General features: G+C 43.3%; 1 long non-coding RNA gene across 1 annotated transcript; it reads left to right on the top strand.

Moving 5' to 3' along the window:
* Window positions 1-16,223: 16,223 nt before the first annotated feature.
* On the top strand, window positions 16,224-16,742 carry LOC311595818. The gene is made up of 2 exons (XR_014778578.1): window positions 16,224-16,308; window positions 16,652-16,742. It is a non-coding gene; the product is annotated as an uncharacterized lncRNA (long non-coding RNA).
* The last annotated feature ends 2,874 nt before the right edge of the window (window positions 16,743-19,616 follow it).

A 19,616-nucleotide genomic window follows, 5' to 3' on the forward strand; every position in this document is an offset into this window, starting at 1 on the left:
TAAAGGTGTGCGCCACCACGCCTGGCTTATCCCAGCATTAGGGAGACAGAGGCAGATCTCTGAGTTCGAGGCCAGCCTGGTCCACAGAGAGAGTTCCAAGATAGCCAGGGCTACGCAGAGAAACCTTGTCTCAAAAAACAAACAAACAAAAAAGTTTATTGTAGAGGTGGGTGGGGGTGCCTAAGTTACCAGACAGAGGGGAGTCTACAGTGGAAGGAGAGAGGACAGACCTAAGGGAATAGTAACAAATGGCACGACACTGCATCAGCTGAAGATTGCCCTGTAAGGTAATAAGGAGACAGCGAAGATTCCAAAGAAGGAAAAGATCATATTTTCAATCTTAAAAATAGCCCTCTTGTAAAGAATGCTTGATGGAGGGTAAGATAGCAGATGCCACCGAGGGAGGAAGACCACTTTAGAGGCAACTGTAATACACTAATTGAAAAACATTAAAGACCCAACTGGCAGGTGGCACTGAGGAGAAAATGGGATGGAATTCTGAGACTGCTGAAGGGGATAGGGCAGGGCTAGAGACATGCTTCAGATAGTAAAGTGGCTGGTCATGGTGGCGCACGCCTTTAATCCCAGCACTCAAGAGGCAGAGGCAAGCAGATCTCTGTGAGTTTGAGGCCAGCCTGGTCTACAATGAGAGTTCCAGGACAGCCAGGGCTACACAGAGAAACCCTGTCTCAAACCCCGCCTCCCCCTAAAAAGTAGACGAAGCCTAAGGAGTGACAGTACCCAAGGCTGTGCTGGCCCCCCCCCCTTCACAAAGGCATGTTGTGGGATATTTGATCACATTGTGAACCCTAAGATTGTGCACTGGGAAAACCCGGTTTCTAGTTGTGGTGTGGCTTAGCCCTAGCACACACCTTTAATCCAAGAACTTCCTGTTTTTTGTAAGCAGGTAGTTATGTTGTCATTCAGCCTTAGGACATACCTACGAACTTTCTGTAAGCAAGGGCTGAATGAAGTCAACCATAGGTTAAGAGGTGGAGCAAACAACAAGCTGACATGGAGTAAACAGAAAGGAAGAACCTTGAGTTGAGGATAATTAAAGCAGTATAGAGAAGGAGAAACGGCTTTTTTTTTTTCCTTCTGAGAGGTCAGTGGAGTAGGAAGGTCAGCTGGGTGCTTTCTCTGCCTCTTTGAGCTATCAGGATTTTACCCCAGCATGTGGCTCTTGGGTCTTCGTTGGTAAAATCGAACATTTGGGATTTTCTTTCTTTATAACAACACATTTATGCACACATACACATGTATACATAAACACAAAGAAATTGGATGCGTATGTTTCTGAGGCTTGAGGGAAAAGTCAAGGAAACCTCTCTGGCTTCATTATTAATACCAAGAGAAAGATGTCTGCATCCCAGTATCTTTGGTGCAAGAGGCTCCGTGAGTCTGGACTCTCCTACCTCCATGAGGGCTGGTGAGATGGCTCAGCCAATTAAGGTACCTGCCACCGAGCCTGACACCTTGAGACGGTTCTCTGGTACCCACATGGTGGAAAGAGAAATCAAACTCAGGAAAGCCGTCCTCTAACTCTTAACATATGCACGTGACCCCACTTACCCACCCCCCAAAAAAGGATTAAAACTGTAAAACCAAGGAAGTCCATGAGTAGAGCAGCCCTCACTTACCTTCCAGTCTGCCCTCCTGGCAAGCTTGAGTTCAGACTGTAGACACTTGTCTGTACATGAGTCCTTCCAGAATCCAGGCAGGCAGTGATGCAGCGTGCGCATGTGACCCACTTCCTCAGTGCTACCCTCATGGCGAGCCCCAATCTAGACCCGTAGTCACTGATCATCTCTCTTGCCAGGAAAATCTCACCAAGTAGAGAAAGCCCGTGTGACATGGGCATCTCATCCCAGACAAAAGAAGTTATAAACAAGTACAGGAGCTTTTCTGAAGGCTGGGAAGGTTCTAGTGTTTATCAGTTTTCCCAGATGTCAGTCTGGTCCCTGGGGCAATAGGGAAAACAAAAACCAACAAAAAACCCCAAACGGTTTCTAGCAATAACTATTAGGAAAACCATGAAGACAAAAGCAATACTTTTATTTCCTACGTGAAAATTTAAGATACCTTTGCCAAAGATCATATAACTCAAAACCTGCATGAGGCTGACTCAAACCTGTTATCTTCCTGCCTCCATCTCCCACATAGCTGAGATTACAGGTAGGGATCACCATATCCCAAGTGTTTTAGAATTAAGATGGATCTCTGAGTTCAAGGCTAGCCTGGTCTATATAGTGAGTTCAGGATAGACATGGCGACACAAAGAAACTCTTACTAAAAAACAAAAACCAAAAAACTTTTAGACTTAAAATGTGCAATTACAAAATATGTGTCATCGTGGGTGACAGTGAGGGCCCATGGTCTCAGCTACTTGACAGGCTGAAGATTGGAGGTTGACTTGAAACCCATAGTTTAAAGATCAGCCTAGGTAACGTAACAAGGCAGCCTTTTTTTTTTTTTTTTTTACAAGCCTGACTCTTAACATACAATTGTCTGTCAAAGTGTTTGTACTCATCTTGCTTTATCTAAACTTACTAAGTTCTGGTTAGACTTTTGACTGGTAGTACTTCAGTAATTATTATAAAAAGATCATAATTGATTTTTGAAGCATGGTGTCTAGGGCGAAACTTGCACAGTAGAATATTTGTCTGATGGGCACTAAGCCTTCCGTTCAGTGCCAGCACTGCATAAAAGCAAACACAGTAGTCAGGCCTGTAGTCCCAACCCTCGGCAGGTGAAGGCAGGAGAGCGGGAACATCCGAAGTGTAAAGTTATCCTTTGCTACGGAGCAAGTTCAAGGCTAGGTCTAGGTGCTACAGGAAGACTTGTTCAAAACCAAAGGAACAAAACCTCTGGGAACGATCCCGTTTCCACTATCCTTTATTTTATAGACCCTTCAAGGCCTTGTCATACTCTGTTTGCTTCAGGCTTAGGAGTTTGGGAGGAGGCTGGAAAGATGGCCCAGTGGTTAAGGGCACTGTCTGCTCTTTTCAGAGTTCAATTGCCAGCAACCACATGGTGGCTCACAGCCATCTATAATGAGATCTGGTGCCCTCTTCTGGCATGCAGGCCTAATGCAGGCAGAGCATTGTATAAATAAATAAATAAATAAATCTTTAAAAAAAAAAAAAGAGTTTGGGAGGACAGCCCATCAGTGGTGGAGCACTCAGGAGGCAGAGGCAGGAGGATCTCTGTGAGTTCAAAGCCAGCCTGGTCTACAGAGAACTTTCTAGGACAGCCAGGGCTATTACACAGAGAAACCTTGTCTCGAAAAACAAAAACAAACACAAAAGAGTTCGGGAGTTAGAAAGCACAGTGTGGAACAGAGCAGTGGCATTGGACTGGGTGATCCTTCATCCCCTCCCCATCTCAAGGATTCTGGGAGTTGCTCAAATGAGTACCACTGCAATGCCCAGGCCTGGGATCTGGCCAAGAACCAGTTAACGTCTAAAACAACTATCAAGGGGCAGCTGCTGACTAATGTGCTCACAGGGTAATGGTTGACGTTGCAGCCGCTAGAGGGTCAACACTACTGACCTGGAAAATGAGTCTTCAGTGAAGCGTGGACAGCAGCAGGATTCGGGATGTAGGAGGAGAATTCCAAACTTTGGCATCCTTACATTTCACAGATACTCCTTCCTAGTGGAATTTTAAACTGAAGTTATTCAAGCTTTAGTCTTGACCATGAGAAGCGCTGCTCTCTGTATTCTTGGTTTTGGTTTTGGTGTTTTGAAACAGGGTTTCTCTGTGTAGCCCTGGCTGTCCTGTATTCTTATATTTTTGATTGTGAACCTAGCCTTTAACGGCTGAGCCATCTCTCCAGCCCCTGTATTCTTAATATATAGAATCCATTTAAGAAACACTTTTGTAACACAAGTTTTCCCTCCTAAATGAAGCTCTTGCTCTTTCTGCTAATTCCGAAGATGACCTCAAAACCCAATATAACAAAAATCAGCAATGAAGGCTTGCAGCCCTGTGTCAACATTGACAAAAGTGGTCTACTTTTTACTGATTAATATAAGCTATCTCCTCTATGGTCTCTTATTTTACTTCAGGGAGCATGAAGTTTTTAATCTGTTAATCTTCAAAGCTGTAATTCAGGGGTACAAAGAAAACAGAAAAAAGAGGGGGGGAGCTTCTATGGCCAAGCAATGATGTTTTATTGAAAAATCTTTGTTTGTTTTTTTGTTTTGTTTTGGTTTGGTTTTTTTGAGACTGGGTTTCTTTGTGTAATAACCCTGGCTGTCCTGGAACTCTCTTTGCAGACCAGAATGGCCTCCAATTCACAGAGATCTGCCTGTCTCTGCCTCCCAAGTGCTGGCATTAAAGGTGTGCTCCATCACGCCCAGCAAGTTGCTTTTGTTTTTGAGGCAGGGTTTTCCTGTGTAGCCCCAGCTGTCCTGAAACTTACTGTATAGACCAAGCTGGCCTTAAAATTGGAGATCTGCCTGTTCTGCCTCTGTAGTACTGGGATTAAAAGCTATAAAAATTCTTTCATAGGAAATTTCTTTTGACTATTGGTGCATCATGATTGACAGAAAACAAAGGGAAAACGTTCAAGCAAGATGTACATCTTTTTGTTTTTTGTTTTTGTTTGTTTGTTTTTCAAGACAAGATTACTCTCTGTAGCCTTGGCTGACCTGGAACTCACTCTATTGACCAGGCTGGCCACAAACTCACAGAGACCCACCTGCCTCTGCCTCCCAAGTGCTGGTATTAAAGGTGTGCACCACCACTTCCCAGCTTTGATATACATTTTAAGTCTCTGGACTTTCCACATCCCTGGAGTCCAAGGATAGAAGTGGCTAACATTCAAATTCCCAAATTGCCAGTGTGCAAAGGATCATTTCTCCTATATTCTTTGAAGAGTCACAGGAATAAACTTGACAAAGATTGATTAATTAGACAAAAAGCATGGAAATTTATTAATATGTAAAAGGGAAAAACATAGCCAAATGTGATTCAGAAACTCAATTGTCCCTTTCCTGCAGCACAGGAGGGAGAGTGGGCGATTTAGGAGACCTTCATGGGTTTGCAAAACAAACACAGGGCCCAGACAAAGTTCATGGAACCCAACAGACAATGTAGAGGACAGTAGTGTGGGGCAGACCACCAACTTTTATTCTGAGTTTGGATCCCTCTAATTAAAGAAATTTTGGGGCTATATTGTTTTAACTGAAAATCCCTGGTCTTCTGTTTTACCAACAAAGACTCAGGAGCCAGATCCTGTGGTGAAAAACCTTCTAACTCAGAGAGGCAGAAAAAGCACCCAACTGAACTTCCTACTCAGCTCAAGTTTCAGTGGAGAAGGCCCAAAAAGGCTCACTAGCTCAGCTGGCAACCCAGGAGGAAAAGGCAAAACAAACAAACAACAACAACAACAAAAACCCAAGGCCAAAGACTTGCTAGCTCAAAGCTGGAAAAGCCAAAGGCCAAGGAGCTGAGGAGCTCAAGAGCTAGAGAGCTAAGAGCCGAGGAGCTAAAATGCCAAGCTAAACAAGACCAAAGATCCAAAACCCCCTTCTACTTCTACACGGTGTCTTAAATACCCCTCAACTCAAAGTCCCCCCTACTCTTTAATCCCTGTCAGCTGGTTTCTTGCCCTGCCTCTTGACTTAGGGTTAACTTTAGTAAATCCTGTGTAACAGGAAGCTCTTGGATTAAAGGTGTGTGTAAGGCTGGCTGAACCGAATCTTAATCACCTGTTTACAATAAACAAAGTTCTTGGATTAAAGGTGTGTTAGGGCTCAACCACAAGAAATAAGGATTTACAGTTCAAACTCAGGGATCACAAAGGGATCAAGGACTGATTTTTACAGTCACAACCTCAGAGATCACAATGGGGTCAAAGACAGGTTTTTAAATTTACAATCTCAGGGAGCACAATGGCATCAAAGATCTGGAACAGGGTGTGGGCACACTATAGGTAATTTTATTGTGTACCTTTCTTAGAGGATCAGGCCAGGTCGATAAAGGACTTTTTAGTCTTTCTCTTTACTCTGGGAGGGGGAGGAGCAAGAGAAGACCAAAGAGACCTCATGGTGGTCTGTCCTATGAGCCCTCACAGTAAAACAGTAACACAGCAGGAAAGCAGTTATTTTATAGGAAGTCTCTAATTAGGGCTTGCCTGATGTTACCTTGCAATCTGATTCAGATTAAGCACTTTTGACAAGGGAATAAAATAAAATAAAATAAATTTTAAAAAGGAAGCAACTATTTCGTTGTGTGGTGGGAGGGGGTGTGTATGAATGAAATTGCTCTGTTCTGGTATTAGTGAACTTAGTGTTACTCGGCTGAATCATGTAGTAACTGCCTTGTTTCTCCACCATTGCTATCATTTTCCCCTTTGTAAACTTGGGTGATAAGGAGAGCGATGCTATGCCTTCCTATAGTTCTTCATCCACTGCGTTAGCATCCATTAGTGACTTTGTGCCCATCACACCATCTAAATGATTATACATAGGAATATTTATGTGCTTATACCCTACTGTAATGAACACGTCCCTCCATCCGTCTACTTATTGGTTAATTTACACCAATATAGACTCTGGGATTCTTGCTTTATTCTGTAGGTTATGATACACCACAATTATTATGTATGTTGATGCTTAAATTGCCTCAGACTTACTCATTGTGGATCTTACCAAATTATGCCTTACCAAATTATTAAATAAGGCAAATAAGCAGTTATTTGGATAAAAAACAAAATTACTAGCCGGGAGGTGGTGGCACACGCCTTTAATCCCAGCACTTGGGAGGCAGAGGTAGGTGGATCCCTGTGAGTTCGAGGCCAGCCTAGTCTACAAAATGAGTCCAGGACAGTCAAGTCTACACAGAGAAATCCTGTCTCGAAAAACCAATAAATAAATAAATAGAACAAAATTATTTGTTACATTAGGCCACTTGACACCACTCCTTACCTAAGTGAGGCTTCCTCTGAGATCAGCTGGAAAGGAATCCCTTTCCATGTGGGCTCCTTTTTCTACCAGTAAACATTTTCATCTTTATCCACCTTCTAGACCTCACTCCACCCCATCCACTTGCTCCCACTAGCTCAACAGAAAGTATTCATTGAAGACTGTGTTTTTCAAGACAGCACCTCTAAAATCCACAGAGTAACTTAAAACCTGAATGCCACCACAGAAACACAGACGTGGTCTAGAAGAAAAGGGGATCACAGAGTTCCTGATCCTTTGGAGACAAGTAGATACATTTTTAAATTTTAAATTACATAGTCAATGGGGTCTCTTCTTAGAAAGGTTATCGGTGGGGGTGAGTATCATTGGGACAGGCAGCGGAGGGCTTAGCGCTTTGCCTCTTGGGAAGGGTCCTGACTGGAGTGCTTTATTAAGTTCATTAACAACAATAATAGTTGTTATGTGTGGTTTGCTATATCTATTTTGTTGTTGTTTGGTTTTTTTTGAGACAGGGTTTCTCTGTATGGCCTTGGCTGTCCTGGACTCACTTTGTAAACCAGGCTGGATTTGAACTCACAGCAGTCTGCCAGCCTCTGCCTTCCTTATGAGCGTGCACCACCATGTCTGTTTTTTAACAATAAAAAGTTCCTAAATGTCCCATGGCAAGACTATTGCCATGTTTGAAATCAGAGCATCTACGAAACCCTGCATGAACCCTTCACAGGATCAGGGTTACTGATACTCCCACATGGGAGGAGTAACCTTAGGAGGATCCCTCACCTAAGGCTCCAGCCTCCCGGGTACTGCCTGCCTCTCTCCTGAAGCTGCATGTGCTCTCGGGAAGACGCTATGACATGTAGGTAGTGTGTGGACCATCGACTGAAGGGAGATTCCATTTATGCAGACTTTGGGAGGTCATCATCCATGCTGCAGTGAGATCCCTTAGTGTTGCATATCTTTTGGGGTCATCCATACTCCTGTAAGAGCCCCTCCCCCATACTTCTATAACTAAGCCCAATAAATTCATATTGGCTCACCAAGCTGCATTTGGATGGATGCCTTTCTTTGGTCTGTCCTTGGCACCCTATCTAGAGTGAATGGACGACTGTCTACATCTCTCCACAAAAAACAGCACAATGGGAAACCCACCCCATGTCTCTCTGGGTGGACAGTATAGACCCACATTCTCCCGGGCCAAGAACTTTCTCTGCAGCATGGGCTTTACTTTCTTGTCCTTTGCCTGATAGGATGACACAATTCTGGTCATGTCATCTTTTACCTTTCCAAACATATGCTAGAAACTTTTTCTTAAGAAGAGGCTCCTTGGCTGGGCATGGTGGCGCATGCCTTTAATGCCAGCCAGCACTCGGGAGTCAGAGGCAAGCAGATCAGGCAGATCAACATAAGTTGGAGGCCAGCCTGGTCTACAGAGTGAGTCCAGGACAGCCAGGGCTGTTATACAGAGACACCCTGTTGGAAAAACAAAAGCAGGAGGAGGAGGAGGAGGAGGAGGAGGAGGAGGAGAAGAAGAAGAAGAAGAGGCCCCAGCCTTCATCTGAAATACCCCAGTAACTTCAGCAAAACTGGACAGTAAGTGTCTATGAGAGACACTGGAGTCCTTAGCTGGCTTTTTGGAGTTGCTGTCCCTTCCCTTGATGAAACCATGATACCTTCCTGTTGCTAATATTTAAGGTTAAAGCTTTGGTTTGAGTTCTGTGTGAGAACTTTTGTCTGAAAAATAATGTCTTGCATATTGTTTAGTTCTTCAGGAACTTAAGCTTCAAGACACACTTGTAACTGAATCACATTTTCCTATTTTGGGGATCACTAAAATTGTGCCAATTCCAATTTTTCTCCCATGTATTCCCTATTTCAAGACTTTTCCATTGCTTAAGGTCTGAGTGCAGTGGCACATGCCTGTAATCCCAGCGTTTGGGAGGCAGAGGCTCGCAAATAGCTATCAGTTCGAGGCTAGCCTGGTCTACAAAGAGGGCCAAGGATAGCCAATGCTACACAGAGAAATGCTGTCTCAAAAAACTAATAATAAGAATAATAATTGGAAACTATGAATTTTCCAGATAAACTCCAAATCTTTTAAAATTATATTTCTTTTTTACATATATATTTATATTATTACACATAAATAAAATAAACTACATACAGCAGGAAGAACCATGAAACAATCAGGAATTATATAAATGTTACATTCATAGTGATTTGGCTATTTGTATTTGGCAAACTAGAGGAAAACATCTTTCCTATCTTGATGGGTCTAAAATTCTGAATGTAAATCAATATTTATCATATCTCATTTCTATTAACTTAAAACATCTATCTAGACCTTAATCCCTAAACAACTAAGCTTAATTGTAAAACTAAACTATCTGGTTTTCAGTCCCATCAGAGACTTGAGAAGGAATAAACTTAATTACCTGAAATTCCAAAATCTTTAAGTAGCTCTATGGAACCCTAACTTTGACTCTGTGTTTTGATTCTTATATTTTAAAGCTAGTCTCGCTTAGTTAAAGGCTCACAAAGTCTCTATTTGCAGTTACTGTTTTTGCTGGACTTGCTCAGTGAGTTTCCACCTGCTCAGATCTTGCTCTTAGCTTTAATTTTTGAGATGAACCTGGATGCTGGTCACTTGTTTATTTGTGCAAAAGTTGCCACACCCTGTACTACACCCTGTACTATTCCATGAAGACTTACAGCTTGGATCTCAGCCAGAACCGTGAGCCTGGTTTTTCCATCTTTGGAGGAGAGCAGTCTTTCTCTCCTTTGCTTATGTCTTTGAACCCAACCCACGCAGCAGATTTGAGTGTGACCTTTACCCCTGATACACTCTTGGAAAAGCAGTGTCACTCAGAACCCACAACCTTCTAGAAGGAATTCTTCTAGGTCAGAAGATTCCAACAGCTCCCTTTGCACAGCTGGGTTTTGAGTCACTGTGTTTGTTCCAGGGTTTTGTTTTGTTTTGTTGTTTTTCGAGACAGAGTTTCTCTGTGTATCCTTGGTTGACCTGGACTCATTTTGTAGACCATGCTGGCCTCGAACTCACAGCAATCCACCTGCCTCTGCCTTCCAAGTGCTAGGATTAAAGGTGTGCGCCATCACTGCCTGGCTTGTTTTGTTTTTTTTTCTTTTGTTTTATTTTTTTATAGTTTATTGTGACAGGAATGCTTTTCAAAATTTATTTGGAGTTCCTTGGGCCTCATTTTTTTTTTTAAAAGAACACATTGTTTAATGTCCTAAAGCTGTGTCGAGATAAGCACCATCAAGCTGGATTTTGGTCACATAGTCTACTCATCAATCATATTTTGTTGTTTATAAATAAAAAGAAGGAAACATTCTACCCCGCATCACCAGTACAGTGAACCAGCCTTTAGGGCCAGTAGGCCGTGAGCAACAATGTGAACATCTTAGAAGAGACACATCAGGGCCTAATGTAGTGCTGGAGACATACAACATAGCAAAAACATCCATGTCACATCAAGAAGTTGGACAAGCAGAACAGCCCCCCTGGCACTGCATCCTCAAGTGGTCCTGCATCCTCAAGTGGTCCTCCAGAAGTGACACAACACATGAAACAGAATACTCTGTTTGCATCTACCTGGGCTAAAGTGGCATTCCTCTCAAATCTGGTTAAAAGCATGGACTCTGCTGTATGTTGAGGAATCTGCCAGAAATGGGGGCTACAACCTAAGTTTCTAATGCCAGAGAAGGATCTTCAGCAACACCAAAGGAGCACGTCAGTCTTTGGAATTTCAGCATGTTTCACACAAAGCATCTTAGTTAGGGTCTCTTTCACTGGATAAAGCACCAAGATCAAAAGCAACCCGGGAAGCCGGGCATGGTGGTACATGCCTGTAATCCCAGTGCTCTGGGAGGCAGAGGCAGGAGGATCACTGTGAGTGTGAGGTCGGCCTGGTCTACAAAACAAGTCCAGGACAACTAAGGCCAGACAGAGAAATCCTGTCTTGGAAAAAAAAGAAAGATAAAGAAAGAAGGGAAACAAAAGCAGCTTGGGGAGGGAAGGGTTTACTCAGCCTGTATCACAATCCATCGCTGAGGGAAGTCAGGTCAGGAACTGAAACAGGGCAGGAGCCTGGAGGCAGGAGCTGATAAGAAACTGTGAAGGAGTGTTGCTTACCAGTTTCTTAGGTCATCATAAATCTAGACACTGCAGCCTGACCTGCCCACAGGGCAATCCGGGGCGTTTTCTCAATTTAGCCTCTTCCAGAAAACTCTAACTTATGTCAAGTTGTCAAAAACAAAAACAAACAAGACAAGACAAAACCCTAACCAGAACACAAGGATTTCTCTATACTAGTTTGTTGTGGCTATAAAATATTAGCCAGACAGTTTGCAGAGGTTTTCCCCCCACATGGACTACAGAAAGCTCACCGAGATAGTCTGAAATGTTTAAAAGCACATATGCAGTAAGCCTCATATAAGTTATCCTAGTCCTAAAATATATATATATATAATATATTTATTATATATATTATATATTATAAATATATATATATATATAATATATTTATAATATATTAGATGCATAAAGATGTTAAGAATAGGGCTGGAGAGATGGTTCAGAGGTTAAGAGCACTGGCTGCTCTTCCAAAGGTCTTGAGTTCAATTCCCAGCAACTATATAGTGGCTCACAACCATCTATAATCAGATCTGGTGCCCTCTTCTGGTGTGTGGCATACACGCAGGCAGAACATCATAGAACATAAATAATAAATAAATAAATCTTTTTAAAATGTTAACAGTAACTAACAACAAAATGGGAAAATCATAACAGCACAGTATAAAAATTTTTCATTTAAAATTTTAAGTTAAAAGCCAGATGTAAAAGCCGGGCGTGGTGGCGCACGCCTGTAATCCCAGCACTCGGGAGGCAGAGGCAGGTGGATCACTGTGAGTTCGAGGCCAGCCTGGTCTACAAAGTGAGTCCAGGACAGCCAAGGCTAACACAGAGAGACCTTGTCTCGAAAAACCAAAAAAAAAAAAAAAAAAAAAAAAAAAGCCAGATGTAGTGGCACATGTCTTTAATCCCAGCACTCAGGAGGCAGAGGCAGGCAGATCGATGTGAGTTCGAGCCCAGGTTGGTCTACAAAGCGAGTCCAGGACAGTCAAGGCTAACACAGAGAAACCTTATCTCAAAAAACAAAAACAAGCAAGCAAAAAATTAAGTTGAAAAAAAGTAAAACTTTCCAAGTTACTCATTTCTGGAATTTTCCATTTAATACTTTCAGATTGAAACTGACCTCAGGTTGCCAGGTGTGGTGGTGGCACACCCCTGTAATCCCAGCTCTCTGGGACGCAGAGGCAGGCCGACCTCTGTAAATTCCAGGTCAGCCTGATCCACAAAGTGAGTCTAAGATAGCCAAGACTATAAAGAGAAACCCTGTCTAGAAAAACCAAATATATGTAAAAGAAATTGATCATAGGTGACTGAAATGAATACATGAATAAGAGGAACTAGTGTGCTGGACATTTGTACTCACTTTCTTTTCTTTCTTCCTCCTCTTCCCCCCTCCTCCTCCTCCTCCTCTTCCTCTTCCTCCTCCTCCTTTTCTTCTTCTCCTCCTCCTCCTCCTCCTCCTCCTTCTTCTTCTTCTTCTTCTTCTTCAAAACAAGGTTTCTCTGTGTAGCTCTGATCTGGCTGTCCTGGAACCCCCTCTGTAGACCAGGCTGGCCTCAAACTCACAGGGCTCTGCATGCCTCTGCCTCCCAAGTGCTGGGATTCAAGGGGTGCACCACCACCACCCAGCTTTTGTACTCACTTTTTATTCCCTGATTCTCTGACCAATATCTTTTATACTTTAAATAACTTTCTTTTAAAAGTAAATCCTTGGCTCTGGAGAGATGGCTCAGCATCTGGAGCATTTGCTCTGTCAGAGGACCTGGGTTTGGTTCCCAGCACCCACATCAGACGGCCCACAGCGGCCTGATTACCGCTTCTGATGCACACAATTTAAAGCAGGCTGGTAATTTCTCTCACCCATTTGACCTGTGGATTCAGCAATTTTGGGTTTCTGGATGACATCCTCTAAGGTCCAGTGTTCCAAGATGTTACTTTCAAGTTTCCTTTCCCACCTCTGGACCTTAAGTGGTTAAGCTGGGTTCGCTGTGGGGTGTGCTTTAGGATTCCCACTAGTGGGGTCAGGAGGATGCCAGGGCTGGTGTGGTGCTGTTTAGCAGGACCACTTGCTAAGTTAGGAGTTCTCGATTCTGCAGCTGCCAGGGGTATGTGCCTGGTTGCAAGCAAATCTACAGTATTTCTCCCAGGATCTCAGGTAAAATGTACATTGGAATCAAAAGCCTCATCACACACAAAAATCTTAATTACAAGGTCAAAACCACAAACGCATCAGGAACTGTCAGTCACCACATCAGAGCTGCAGTGGAAAGACCTGTGAGCCCAAGCTACCACTTAGTGCTGCTCTATTCACTTCCATAAACACCCTAAACTGATGTTCTATGGTGTGTGAAGAACACTGCTTTCCCAAGAACATTTCTCCAATCCTGCATGCATGTGGGCACACACACACACACACACACACACACACACACACACATTCATGCACACACACATGCTAAACATTCACACACACATGTATTCATGTACACACACATGCTCAAACATACACATACACACCACACGCTTGCGTGCGTGTGCACGCGCGCACAAGACCAATTTTTTTCTCTTGTTTCTTTCTGTCTATGGATTAAGTAATACCTACAGGATTGACTTGGATGAGTCAGCCAGGGTCAACCCAGACTTCAAGGTAACCCCATAAAAGATAACAGATCAGGGTCAAGGGCCAGACCCTGAGGGCCATTGATTTGACATCTTCCAAAGTCTGAAGTTCTAGATAATATTCCAAATGCTGCCTGAGGGTTTCTATTGCAACAGAGTGTTCCTGCCATGCCAGAAGGTTTCTGCCAGCATCTGTGGGTGAAATGGCAATGCCTAAGCAGGCCTTAAGGGACATTCAAACCCCTGAGGGCATTCTCGGGTGCCTGAGCACGTTCTAATCAGTTCTATTTGTCTGCTATTCTTGCAAAGGTTATCAGCTGGCTTGACCCACAGGAGCTTCAAATGCTGATGATGTTTTCAAGAGAAAAGATATGGTAGAAATTATAAAGTAATTATACATTAATGTGCATATTATGCACATCGTATAAATGAAACAGTAAATAGGGAATCTTAGAATATGTTTATTTAGCATTTGACACCAAGAAGCTGGTTAGTGCCCGCCCACAAACACCTTTGTCTGTGAAGGATTTTAGGGACGAAGAAGAAAATAGGAATCGGGCCATTGTGGTGCCAGCCTTTAATCCTAGCACTTAAGGAGGCAGAGGCAGGAGGATTGCTGTGAGTTCGAGGCCAGCCTGGTCTACAAACTGAGTCTAGGACAGCCAAGGCTACACAGAGAAACTCTGTCTCAAAAAACAAAAACAAACAAACAAACAAACAAAAAGGCTGGGCAGTGATGGCATGGGCCTTTAATTCCAGCACTTGGGGGGCAGAGGCAGGCAGATCTCTGTGAGTTTGAGACCATCCTGGTCTACAGAGTGAGTTCCAGGACAGCTAGAGCTGTTACACAGAGAAAGCCTGTCTTGGAAAACAAAAACAAAAACAAATACAAAAACAAAAAAACAAGAAAAGAAAAAAGAAAATGTCCTAAGAAGGAACATATATTTCAACCAGAATTTATATTTAAAATATACATTCCCAAGTAGAAAAGAATAGAGGTGAGGCTTAATGAGACGGAAAGCACTCTCTCTCTGTCTCTCTGTCTCTCTGTCTCTCTGTCTCTGTCTCTGTCTCTGTTTCTCTCTGTCTCTCTCTCTGTCTCTCTCTCTGTCTCTCTCTCTCTCTCTCTCTCTCTCTCTCTCTCTCTCATTCTGACTCTCTGGAGATAAAAACTTTTACACAGGCACACGCGCACATGCACATGCACACATACACACAGAGCACACATTATTGTGTTGTTACCTTCCACACACACCAGCGGCTAAACCAATGCTCCCCCCTTGTCCAATCTTAGACTTAAAGCCTCCAAAACTGTGAACTGAATAAGCCTCATTTTCTCTGAAGTACCTCACGTCAGCTGACCATGGTGCGAAGCCGACTGACATCATGATGAATGCCAGAGTATCTGGAGGAGCACAGTTGAGTGGACCAGTCAGCTGCAGAGCCTGTGAGCCTTACTGTGCTCACTGCCACACACGTGGTGACGCAAATTCTTGTACGACCTCCTTTGGAACCTGCAACTGTGTCTCTTCTACATTTTCAGAGTGAAAACCAACTTAATGCAGACCTTAGTTCAATCTTTGACTACATCCTGGATTAACGGTAGGAGTAAGTAGGGCCCCCAGATGTACAGTTTTCTGACTTCCGGCAGGCTCAGCACATTAGAGAAGTATCCAGTGTTCCTGTCTGCCTTAGTCACAATAGCCAAGGTACAGAAGCAAACTAAATGTGCATCAGTGACTAGATAGATAAAATGTGATTCTGTACATAAATGAAAATCATTATAAACACACACTTATGTATGTGTGCATATGTGTGTGTATATATATGTATAATTTATTCAGCCTTCAAAGAGAAAGGAATTCTGTCATTTCTCACAACATAGATAACTGTAAATCCATAATGAATATATAGATAATAAGTTGGACACAGAAAGGAAAATGCTACATCATCTCACATAAACATTAATCCTTCTGATGATTAATTCATAGAAAGAGAGGGGGGGAACAGTGGACACCAGAGCCTGGGGGTGGGGGAAACCAAGACGTCTTGGTCAAAAGGTGTGGACCAGGAGTGGTAGCACCTCATTTAATTTCAGAGACAGTATATCTCCCTACGTCTATTCATTTTGGAAAGGATACAAATTTTATGTTCAGATTTGTAAAACATTATGCAGAAAACATGCAGATAAGCAACACACAACAGTTCTGACACTAGCATGAGTAATGAACATTGTAGATCACACCTAGAGGGGCCTTCAGTCTTAGAATGAACCCACAGGTCCAAAGAACACAGACCCAGAATTGTTGTGGTGGGAGTCATCTTATTAGTGTCTCAAATAAACAAGCAAACAAAAAAAGCACCACAGTGTGTCATTGCCTGCTGTCATTATTGAAACATCCGTATCAACTCCACGCCAGCCTCGCATGACAGTGACACCTAGGTTGCAATAAAAAATGACACCAGCCAGATCTGGTAATGATTAAACTAGATCTTGAGCAGGAAGGAAGGAAGGAGGCCAGTGGTGCTCTAGCTAACATGAGAAAGAAAACGTAAATTCTCTCCCTTTTCCTGATTAGTTTCCTTAACGTTTCCTGACGCTGTAGGGTACGTGCCCTCTCTTTGCAGGGTCTGATCTACACTAGTAATTAGGCTTGTGGTTTTTAAATTTAGGCAAAAGGAAGGGGAGGGTGGCAGCAGAGAAGGAGGGGTGAAATTGTCTGTAAAAGCACATGCTAGTCGTGTGGAGGGTTTAGCTTAGGCAGCACTGTGAGGCCTTCCTTGTTTGCAGAATATAAAAGCTTGAGGAAGAGGTTTTAATTTACTGGAGTGTGGATGAGCTAAAATGCTAGAACAAAGGTCAATCTTATTTAATTTCTCAAGGCAATTGAAAGCCCCCCCTTTTTTTTTTGAAATGGTGTGTTAAGGCTAGTTATTTTCTTTCGTCAAGAGTGAAGGACTCAAAAATAAAATCTACTTTCTTTCTGCCCAAATTTGGAATCATTGAGGGACAAGAGATAGAATCTGCCCACCCCCCACTGTCGGGGGATGGGGGGGGGGAAGTCAATTTGATGACCAACAAAGCTGATACTGAAGAGATGGCATGAACCCCTGAACCTCAGTGAGGCCAAGCTCACGGGGCTGCTCTGTGAACAGGTTCATTTGTGGATGCCACTTAAAGTAGCACTCAGTGGCTGGGTGGTGGTGAGGGCACATGCCTTTAATCTCAGCACTTGGGAGGCAGAGGCAGGTGGATGTCTGTACATTCGAGGCCAGCCTGGACTACAGAGCGAGTTCCAGGAAGAGCTCTTATACAGAGAAACCCTGTCTCAAATAAATAAATAAATAAATAAAAATAAAAAAGTAAGCACCCAGCACCGTAACAGTGATCATTAAATGCTGACTATAATATCTATTTTAGCCAAAATATATCACGCTACTGTGCAGTGTTCTTGTAGAAGCCAGCAAACCATCAAAACACGACATTGCTATGCGCTACAGGCCTGCCTCCCTGGCGGGCACTGAGCCTGCCATGGAGGAGCTAGGAGAAGGCACATTCTAATGTGCCTGTCAGCTAAACCAGGGAGATGTGTTCTCCAGCACTCACATACAGGTTTGAAAAGGAGACTGCTGGGGGAAAAAATTAAGTGTAGGATTCAGCACAGTGTTTTCTGAGAAAATGACTTTCAAAGAAGAAAATGACCTTAACCGAAGCATGAGTGGTTGATGGGAGCTGGAGAGATGGCCCAGCGGTTAAGAGCACTGGCTGCTCTTCCAGAGGCCCTGACTTCAATTTGCAGCAACCACGTGGTGAGATCTAGCGCCCTCTTCTGGCGTGCAAGTAAACATGCAGACACAAAATTGTATACATAATAAAGCATGAGTTGGTCTACGCGCTGTGCTTAATTTCTCCCCCCCAGGGCCTAGAGATGGCTCAGCAGTTGAGAGCACTGGCTGCTCTCCTAAAAACTCCTCAGTTCAGTTCCCATACCACATGGTGCCTCACAACCATCTATAATGTGATCTGGTGCCCTCATCACCCCTTGCTAAAGAAGAGTCAGGGCTCAGGGTGGTTCTGTTCTCTGGACCAGACTAGAGTTTGGGTCTTTATATCAACAGTTTGGAAATATCAGGACAAGAGTTAGGAACACATCCAAGGATGTGCTTATCCCTCTGTTTTCTGTCAGACAATGTCCAGACTCTCTCACGCAGTTCTGGCGCCCTGAAGAATTGAAGGACACAGATGGGGAAGCATTTGCCAGAACCACTGAACTTAAGAAGTACCTTAAAAACTTAGTAACCAGATTAAGTCAACTTTATTTTCTTTACAATGTTGTTGTTTTAAATAATAAAAATCCCAAACGTTGTTTTATCAATGAAGACTCAGGAGCCAGATGTTGAGGTGAAAAGTTGCTAGCTCAGAGATGCAGAGAAAGCACCCCACTGATCTTCCTATTCAGCTCACACACATCTCAGAGGGAAAAGCCCCAAAATCTCACTAGCTCAGCTAACAGCCCAGGAGGAAAAGCCAAAAGCCTAAAAGCCAAAGAGCTTGCTACCTCAAAGCTCAAAATCCCCTTCTTATCCACACTGTCTTAAATACCCTTCAACTCAAAGTCCCTCCTACTCCTTAATCCCTGACAGCTGGTTTCTTGCTCTGCCTCCTGACCTAGGGTTAATTTTATTAAATCCAATGTACAGAAAGATCTTGGATTAAAGGTGTTTGCTAGGACTGAGCCACACCACCATCACCTGTTTACAATAAAAAGAAAGTTCTTGCATTAAAGATGTGTGTTAGGGTTGAACCGAAGCAAACAAAAGACAGGTTTTTTTTATAGCTCACAATCTCAGGGTTCACAATGGGATCAAATATCCTGCAACAAGACTAGCTAACAGAAACCCCAGTACCAGACATGGTTTCAATTTGTTGGTCAGGGTTGTCCAAAAGGCTCCCCAAACAACCTAAGTGACTGCTGTTGCTCTTGGTTATCTCCTGGCAATTGAGTGTTAAGTCCTTATCACTGAAAACACTGTGCTCTTGAGGCACAGGACTCAGAGGATGCTAGCTGGGTCTGGCCTGAATGCCTTCACCCTCAGGACCCTTCACAGTACCAGAAGGTTCTATGCAAGCTGCCAATGGAGGGAGGTGGCCAATAATCCTACCCAGCTGTATCTATGGCCTATGAGCCACAACAATGGCCAGGTGGCAAGATATCCCTAAGGATGCAACAGAGACACTGGTGCCTGGTAATCAACAGCTGCCTAATTGGACTTAAGGCTCACTCATTCATGCCTGATACTGGAAATCTAGCTAACTAGGTGGGAATAGTGAGGCCATGGATCTTAAAGAAAGCCTACTACCACTACTAAACCCATTTAATTCCTAGTTGCCATCTGAATACTTACCTTTCTACTCACAGATAAGTCTCTCTCTCTCTCTCTCTCTCTCTCTCTCTCTCTCTCTCTCTCTCTCCCTCTCCCTCCCTCCCGCCCCCCTCTCTCACACACACACATACATACACACACAAACAAACAAATAAAAGCCTTCTCTTTACAAACAGATGGAGGCCATTACAGGAAACCAAAACCAGTCAAAATGCAGAGAAGAACTGACTGTAGAGCCCAGCCCCAGTGGATACAGCTACAACAGAACTCTTGAACATGAAGTCTCAGGGGACATCATAGAAAAGGGGCAGAAAGGTTTTAAGAGCCAGAGGACCAGGAAATCTGCTGTGCAATTGTGTCTCCTAGACATGATAGAGTAGCTTTGGCCACGATACCTCAATAATACGACTTCCCAAACAAGACTGGAACCAGTTCAACATTAATAGACATGCTAACATAGAAGGAGGAACATCTCACGGGGCCCACACCTAAATGAACAGCTACAGGCAACTAAGGAATGATCAGAGCAT

This window comes from Acomys minous, assembly GCF_964271855.1.
Source record: "Acomys minous genome assembly, chromosome: 4".
In the NCBI taxonomy this organism is placed as follows: domain Eukaryota; kingdom Metazoa; phylum Chordata; class Mammalia; order Rodentia; family Muridae; genus Acomys; species Acomys minous.